This window comes from Mercenaria mercenaria, chromosome 17 (genome assembly GCF_021730395.1).
Source record: "Mercenaria mercenaria strain notata chromosome 17, MADL_Memer_1, whole genome shotgun sequence".
NCBI classification, from domain to species: Eukaryota; Metazoa; Mollusca; class Bivalvia; order Venerida; family Veneridae; genus Mercenaria; species Mercenaria mercenaria.
Window position 1 is genome coordinate 38775734 of NC_069377.1, and position 9275 is coordinate 38785008.

Here is a 9275-nt window from a genome sequence, read left to right on the forward strand (position 1 = left end):
AAATGACACGGACTTCGTTAAGGCCACACCAAATTGATGTCTTATTCTTCAGATTTTTTTTCAAAAATATTTGGGGCGAGCGAGCGAAAATAAAATTAAATATTTTTTTTCAAATCATCATTTATTTAAGCGAGCGAAGAGCGATGAAAAAAGAGAGTAAATAATTATTTATGTCATGTTTAACACCAGATCAAGTGTGTTTCTGTTCATAGGTCGGAAAAACAAATGTGTGTGAAGTAACATTCAGACAGCATTGTCTTTGGAGTATTGAATGTTTAATGTATGATGCATACAATAAAAAGTAAGAAATATATCAGCGTTATTATCATTCTGAAATGTCTTATTTATCCCATATCACTTAACAATTTTCTCTGCTCGTGACATTTGACCTCTTAATCCTTGAAGTGCTGGACAAACATATATCCATTACAAATGCAGATCACACAGCACTCAACTGAACTTGCTAACCTGAGGTGGTACCATTCGGTGCTAAGTCAGCAGGCTGGGTTTTACTGTCAGAAATCAAATGAAAATCCAGCACTTTGAGGGTTTGACTATATAAAGTATAAAAAACAAATGTTGACACTTTTGAGTGACATACAAGCAATTGTCTAGAATTCCTGATGTATCATCATGTATCATCTTCAATATCACTCAAACCAAATTAAGGATGTTACAACAATCAACAAAAACAAAAACCTGCGTTGCTGGAAATACTTGCCGTTCGTCATCTCGGCATGAGACAACAAAGGCATAGGGGGCTGCCTTTTTGTTATGCCCGATTTTTAAAGCGATCGAATATTACAAAAAAATTAATCGAATAAACTACCGGGGTAGGTACTCCTTCTGTGCGGTAGGGAGACTACGTAGTCGAATCGGTGGCTGTGTCAGAGAACATGTTCTTCCGATATTCCGATAAATTACAAGCAAGGTGCGTTTAAACTTCGGAATTTCCCTTTTTTTTTTCGTTCCTACTGATTTCAACACAGCGCAAAAAATACGCCAGGTGCGGGCGGTCAAAAAAATAAAGAAAATAATTTTCATTTCCCGTCAGATTTATGCGGGAAATCCGACGAACAGGTAATCAGTTTGGTGTGGCCTAAGATACTGACTTTAACCTGAAATGCAAAGGACATCAGCAGAATCCCGTAGTTAAAGTAACTTTTCTTATTATAGTTAATGGCGATTAAACAGTTTAACGTCGATATAGCCTATATTCGTGCAAAGTAACTTTTAAATGTAAGTGTTAATCAATGAGTTCACATTAAACCTGTTTTGTTATACTTTTTGAGAATGCAACTAAAATTACAGGAATTTTAAAAACATTCTACAAGAAAAAACATATTGTACCATTTTAAACTTATAAATTGTATACATAATCAATCCCTCTGAAAGAAGTACAACAATATTTCTAGCTGTTGTAAATCACCCATCGGGTACTTTGATTTTGAAAAATGCCGCCTTAAAAATCTCTTTATCTGTTTTTCCAGTCGGGCACTTTTAAAAGAATAGATTTTCGCCATTGTTACCTTACACATTACACAGAAGTCATCGCATATCGAAATACACGTTTATCTCGCAAAATGATCCAATTTATATTCTTGCATGGATGATTTAGAAATTAAAGGCTCATAATGCCTTTGTTTTAAAATGTGGCTGCCACATTTTCCGTTATGAACATAAAATACATTAATTTGTTGTTAAATCCTATTTTTGATAATTTCTTTCTTTAACATTTGTCAAAGAATTTAATATTGCTGAATATACTCTGTTTTATTGTATCTATTGTTTTATTACCTCCCTTTAATGCTCTAACTATAACAGTTCATGTGCAATATTAAAAGTAGTGCTTTTCGAACAATGTAAGTACGCATAACATCTATTTGGACAGCTGTTTTATCTGTTTTTAAGATAGAAATTTAAAGCATTATGGACCTTTAAACAGGAGACATTGTTCGTAGATCTAAAACTATATTGATATATAACATTTTATTTAACATTACATTAGATATGATTTATTATAAAGTAATTATTATAATCATTATCGTTCCTATCCTAGAACGACGTTACGTTAGTTTGCTCTATTTTCTTTAAAAGTTTCGATAGTTCATATTTTTGTTTATTTTTTCACGAGATAAACAGACAAGAAAACGTCTTTGAAGTATAAAACGTTTGCAGATGAAACCAGGAGATCATTTCTAATATTACCTCAGACTTTTAAATAGCATTTAATTTACTTTATTAATTTACGAGGCGATCGAAATTGTCAATTTAATTTAAACGTTTGACAGAAGTCCGAAGTAAACGACAACGTAAATAGGAGATTTTTCAATTGTCTGCTTTAAATAAGAGTAAAGCTTGTGTTTCATACCTCTGAATCATGTACGTTTTATATTCAGTCCTGTGTTGCTAGCTTTCTTTCAAGCAATTGTCTACCTTAGTTACGTCTTCAGGTAAGTTTCTCTTTTGTTCAAATATAGATGAGACATTTTAAAAAGTTGTTACAGAAAATATGCTGCCTTAAATTTCTTGAGATAATGTGCGCACGTGAAATGTAATGCAAATGCTGATAATGAACCTGTTTTACTCTGATCAAACGTCCTGGTTTAGACGTGAGTTTTGATGGAGTTCAACATATCCAATTCCTGTATTTGTTTTAAAACCTCTGTTTAGACAAAACTGAGTCTGTTTTGTGTCGAAGGGGTACTATTATTTGCTTAAACCAGACTTTACACAATTAACGTAAAATGCCTCCTTAAATCAAATAGTAAAAGTCGAAACTCCACAGGTCGCTCAACACGACAAAAATGAAAATGTTGCAGGCTCGGTTTGATTGAGCCTGTTCATGGACATGGTGGAAATGCATGATACCTTCCGCGGCCCTCTAGCCCCAAGTTGAGTAAAACTCAACTTTTACACATGTTATAAGTACAAAAAATAATAATCAAGTTTAACCTTGGTCAAAGACGCATTTCGTGAAACAGGCCCTTTCTTCAACATTTAGGTTATGCTTTATTTGTTATCTGCGGAACTTTAGTCCGTTTTATGTTCACGATACCGCGGCTAAAATTTGTTTCGTATGGCGACTTTAAAATGTCTCCCCGTACATGCAATTAATATTGTTATCATTGCATCCTTAAAGGAATGTTTCCTTGTTTTTACTACCATTTAATTCAGTGTTTATTTTCAGTTTCCTATCAGCGTAGTTTGTTGTCTGCATAGCTGTAGAAAAAAAGGTAAGGGTAGATTTCCTGGAAGCACAGAGCACCCAAACACAGCCATAGAGTCATGCATCGGAAAGTAATCAAGCAACAAAAAGAAACTAAAGAAAATATAGCAGACGTGATGCTTTAAAAATCTAACAAGAAGTACATTTTAATTATATACAAAATACAAGAATGGGTGTGAGGTAGATAAAAAGGCAGGGGTGTTGGGGAAAGTGGAAAAAAATCAAGGATGAATATTCAACAGGGACAGCCACGCTCCAAAACCGCAGTCTCCCTATACCGCAAACCACAGCTGTGCAAACACACACAAACACACACAATCAGGAAAAACACCACAGGGCACCGCCCATGGACGGCCGTTGGCCAAAATCATGGTAGGCATCTATCCTCACTCATAGTAAAAGGAGTGAGGTGTAATTGCAAGGGGGCGAGGGAAGGGGGGAGAGAAAAGAAACACCAACAAACAAGACAATTTACGTAAGCGAAAATACGAAACGGACAAAAACAAGTTGAAAATAGGGGAACCTATATAAAGAAAACTGGGGGAGGTGGGAGGGGGGAGGGAGAGGGTTAAACGCGTTTAGGGCATACCAACCGTGCTCTTATCCTGTTTTCAACAAGTTAGACAAGGCACTTTAAATAAAATAACTCCCCGCTGAGAAAGGCTCTTACATTAGTGCAAAATACAAGATTAAATCTTTAAGGGCATGACTAAGCAAGCTGCCAGACAAAATTCCACCCTCCGTCCGTTTAACAGCAGTAGAACAGACAACGGACTTCAAGCACGTACACTCGCTTAACAAAAATAACCAATGTATTTGTAGTCATTTCCCTGACAAACGTAACAATAAATGCCCCTTGTTGCATTAATGAATTTCGGCTGGAGATTCTATCTGGGATACGATACACTAAGACTAATATCCTGTTTCAGCAGCTGTTCCAACTGATTTCTTTCGTTAATGTTTGCGCCAATGGCCTTTGCTACTTTGCTTGTGCGAATAGCTTTCGCAGGACAGTTAAGAATAGTTAAATTGTAGAGACATCGGAAGAAGACTATCTGGCCCAGCCACAGAATTGAGAAATATTCAAATTTATCTCAATTTCAAAAGTACAAAGAGATTATAAAACAAAAATGAACATGCAGTTACCTGTAGATAGACAACGTACATTACATAAAAAGAACGCTTATACATTTAAACGACTCTAACGTTTGACACGTTAGTTACTTGTATTTAATGATTTTATATAAGGAACCTGAATAAGATTCAAGAACATTATTGTAAATTTTACAAAAATGTTACGATACGTTTGACAAAAAATATTTTGACGATATTTGATAAAAAAGAATGGTGAATTTTCTTTTCTTTTTCAAACTTATGCTTAGACCTACTGACTTATACATAAACACACCAAATTAACACGAACAAGGTACTTGAAGAGTTGACAAACTACAAACCTTTCCCAGCAGGTTCAGTAAGACCATTGCACTTGTTGACCGCTAGGCATACTTAGCATATAACTAGTTTTGTTCACAACTTGGGTCAGCACTTCTCTCTCTTTTCGGTCACTATGCACGTAGGTAAAATATTGTATTGATTCTTTACTTGTAAACCTAGCTTTCTTACTTCGTAAATATCCTATAACATTCACATTCAATGAAAAATCAACTATTTTAGAACATGTTTCCTCTACAACAATTTAAGTTAAATTTATATAACATATTGCTGTCTAAGCGGCGGAACTTTCCCAAAAGTTATCTTTTGAGACGCATGTATTTGGCCGGCCGTTGGCAATAGAAAGCGAGAAATATGACGCGACGTCAGAACGTTCTCTGTTCAAACGACCGCCGTTTGTAGATGGATATGGTGGAAATTAAAGATCTAAATCAATAAAAAAAATCTGCTGTAAGTTTTCACTTTTTAATTTTTTTTAATAAAGTACATGATTGCGTTCCAAGTCGACGAAGTCTCCACAGCCTGAAAGCATGATCGCGAGTTCCGTACATAAAAGACAAATAAATATCTGTTTGTGTACCTATATAAATTTATTTAAACTACAGACCTTTCTCTGCAGGTTCGGTAAGACCATTTCACTAGTTGACCGCTAGGTATACTTAGCACATAATTAGTGTTGTTCACAACTTGGTTCAGCATTTCTCGCTATTTTCAGATGAGAAATCAGGTGATAGACGTGTAAAGTATCTACTAGTGGTTTAAGCGAGAATAATTGGTTTTCAGTGCAAATGGTAAAAATTTGTTGACATGTATCTTCAAAGTAAGTGTCTTTTTCTTTATCTATAACTGTTATATATGTTGTGGCTTCGCCGATTTCTTTCCAGGGGTCATTCAGGTAATTCATCCGTAGTCCGTAACGTAAGCCTCTCAAACTTGTTTTCACTCATGTGTTATAGGACAAGGGTCGTTTACATTTTGCCATGAACGCGCATAACCTTAAGACGGCCACCCATAAAACAAACTGAATTGCCAACAGGATGCATCGAGACCGAATGTATCATGTAATAATCTCCATTAGAGTCCGCATAATTGCGAAAAATCTTAAAATAATAAAAATTAATAATTATAAAGAATGATGCCATTTCAACTGTTCCTTTTTACTGGCCTTATGTACATGCTTGTTAATCAACTGAGCCATGAATTGCAAACCTACACTTGACCAAACTTCTAACGCTTTCCATTTTTGAATAACAAATTCATTTTTTAAAGATGTTCATTTTACATTTCAACCATTTTGTATTTCCTTTATTTAAATGTCATTCGAGCAATCATGCGTCTTTCAGTTCTGAAATTTAAGTCCACTCAGCGGTTTTACAGCCAGTAAGAATTTACAAATGTTACGGTCGGTTGGCCAATGCCAGAAAATGTTAAAGTCCTTAAGAAATTAGGCAAAGGTTGGGTTATATCACGATTCAAGCAATTTTTAAGGAGGGATGTCGGTCTGAGCAACACGTCAAAAAATAAATTTATGACAATTTCATAACGTTGGTGTATTATGAATACAATTTACTATTTAGCCGTACTATCTTAAATTTGATGCTGAAAACGAAATGAAATTTATGTGACATTTTGTTTTACAAATCTTACATTTTATTGCATTAAATAATTGATATTTTGCTTTGGTTGTCACAGTATGTTACTTTATTTACTAAATACCGAATTAAACGTGAAACGTTGGGGCCGGTGAACCCAACCTACCATATAAGTATATATACGGATGGAAAGTCTTAAGAATTTCTAATCATTAAACTCACGTTTACATTCAAGAAAATGAAATAAAGTAATAATTAACTAAAAATCAAATATATTTGCTTTCTAATGTAAGTCGGTGGCATAAACTGTTTCCGAGCGATTCGCATACTAAAATGCTTATTTACTAGCGCGGTAGAAACTATGAAAATAGTGAAACTGTCATGGAATCATCACCATCTCGTGTTAATATCAACAGGGAAGCAAATACTAAAGCACTATTGATGGCAGCAATTTCAAACTGACTACTTGAAGTTCCAGAACTATGACACGAACGAGTTAAAGCCATCACAATATACAAAGCCTTTGGATTAAATTTAGGTAGTCATTACATAGTAGTTGAACCATCTAATTTTAGTAAATTAAATTATAAACTGAATAGTTATTTGGTTGCAGAGTATATCCAAATTTAGATGATCACCATTTTCAAAATAAATGACCATTAATTCGATCAAATATGTATATGTGGAAGAGGTATAATAATTATTGTAGCTCTTCAATGGTCACTGCCATAAAAAATTACCTTATATTGATTTAAGTATTTTGCAGGTGATTTTACAATTTATTCGCCCAAAATACATAACATTTACAATATATCTTATTTTCTTATCTTATATACAACATAACATAGTTAATTTTCAAGCGATGGAAAGGCAAAGATAAAATGAAATTGCCACTTTCATTTAAAAATGAACGGAGAAAATGCCATTGTACAATCAGTTTTGCAATCGTTTCATTTTTAGAAATTAAAGGCACAGGTGTCCAGAATTTGGATGAAAGTGATCGTTCTTTTAAACTGAAGTTTGATCATAGTATGAAAATAAAAGTTTGAGTTTTGAGTCTGGGTTAGGAATCGACCTTGGTTGCTTCGGCAATAAAATACTGTTCTACCATCTTGACCAATACACCATTGCGGAATTCTTTCTGAAAGACTGTTAATATAAAACTTGTCATTAAGGAAGTTTAGCTTCGGTACCCCGTGACAAATGTTTTCATTTTTGAAAGAAAAAGTTAGTATAAACAACTAATTTCCATGTGTTTCCATAACAATATGTCCGTAACTAAGTTTTAAAGCCTTCTTAAGAAATACAACAATACTGCCCTGATATATCTGTTTGTAGTAGTCCGATATAGATGTAAGGCCTTTTAAAATGGTTCATTAAAATTGTGTGTAAATGCTAATTGCATTTCTATCTGAAAATTACGATCTCATTTTAAGGATAAAGGTATTATCTGATTGCACAAAAAATATTTGTAGTACTTTAGATAATTCGTGATATTTGTACCTATTTTTTTTCTTGTTTGAAGCTGCATCTAAAATTAAATCTTTATAGTTATATCAAATGTCAGATCCCTTTAGATGCCCTTCAATAAAAGATTTAAAATGTCTGAAATAATGCCAAAATATATACATACAAGTCTTCTATAGTCATTTGCATTGTACTTGCTTAACACAGGTGGGCATATATCTGGGTTTGTCCGGGATTCAAGACGTATATCACTTTTCCGTATGTTGTTTGATATAATAAGTCATATTGTTGGTATTGTTATAACTGGTACATTTGTAATTTACATATAAAGTAATTATGTTTCAATCCAAGTTGAGTTGTTTTATCAGTATATGAGCTGATATTACAACAGAATTAATTATGTGATATCACAAATTAGAACAAATATATCATATAAGCTCAATACACCACTGGCGTGTTCTAAATCAAAGGTACAGGCTTTGCAAGCATGTGCATATACAGGTATGCATGTATGAGGAACATGCCCTAATTCCAAAGCAGTAATTTATTGCAATTTTTCATACATCAAATGACAGATTATAGTACTTTCATATGCTGTACATGGATATCATAGTGTGTCTGCTTTTTGTTATATTTCTGAAACATACGTTACCGAAACTAGATAAATAATGTTTTAGAATTATATATAACATTTTAAGTACAGCTCTTCTTTTGAATGAATACATTTTAGTGCTTATTACTACTTTTTAAAACACGAGTATTGATATTTTGTGAGAATTCGAAATTTACAACATCGATACTTACTACAACAAAAAATATTTTATGTTGTTCATTAATGCAATAAAGTAAAAAATACACAGACCAGTAATTCCATCCCACAGTAAAAGAGTTACTTAAAATAGTTATGGTCACAGAAACAAATGAAACATGAATTACCAAGACTAACGTATGTTTTAGTGCTCATGTTGAAACTGTGTTAGTTTTTATGTGCTATGGGAATGAATTTGCAGTGTTTGTTTACATCAGAAATAACGTCAGCAACTTTGAATAAATAACAATAAATATCAACTGATATTTATTTTTAGTAGATAATTCAGTCTGACCTCTGGCTATTTAGGGTAATTCCGTAACCAATTGTTCACAGTTCATATCAAATATCAAATTACAAATGCCTTGAAAATACAAATGTCACTGCCTTAAAATCGCCACTCTACAATAAAACTAGTACAAAATCCTTGCTTTTTGTATTACTAAACGTTCTCTGTAACCTTCGTTCTGTATGATTCGCAGCTTATGTTTCATTTCAATATTGCAATCTGCAGAAAACAACTGAGCAGGTGCTTTTCAAAACCAAATGCGCATGAATCATACATTAGACACGAATATTAATAAATTAGATATATAACTGAAACGGCGACCCTTAAAACATAGGTAATGTATGTAGCAGGTTCATTCAGGACTAACCCACACGTTTTAGGTGAAAAATAATTTCTGTCAAAAATCCATATAAGGTGTGTTCTGAAAGTGACTAGTGG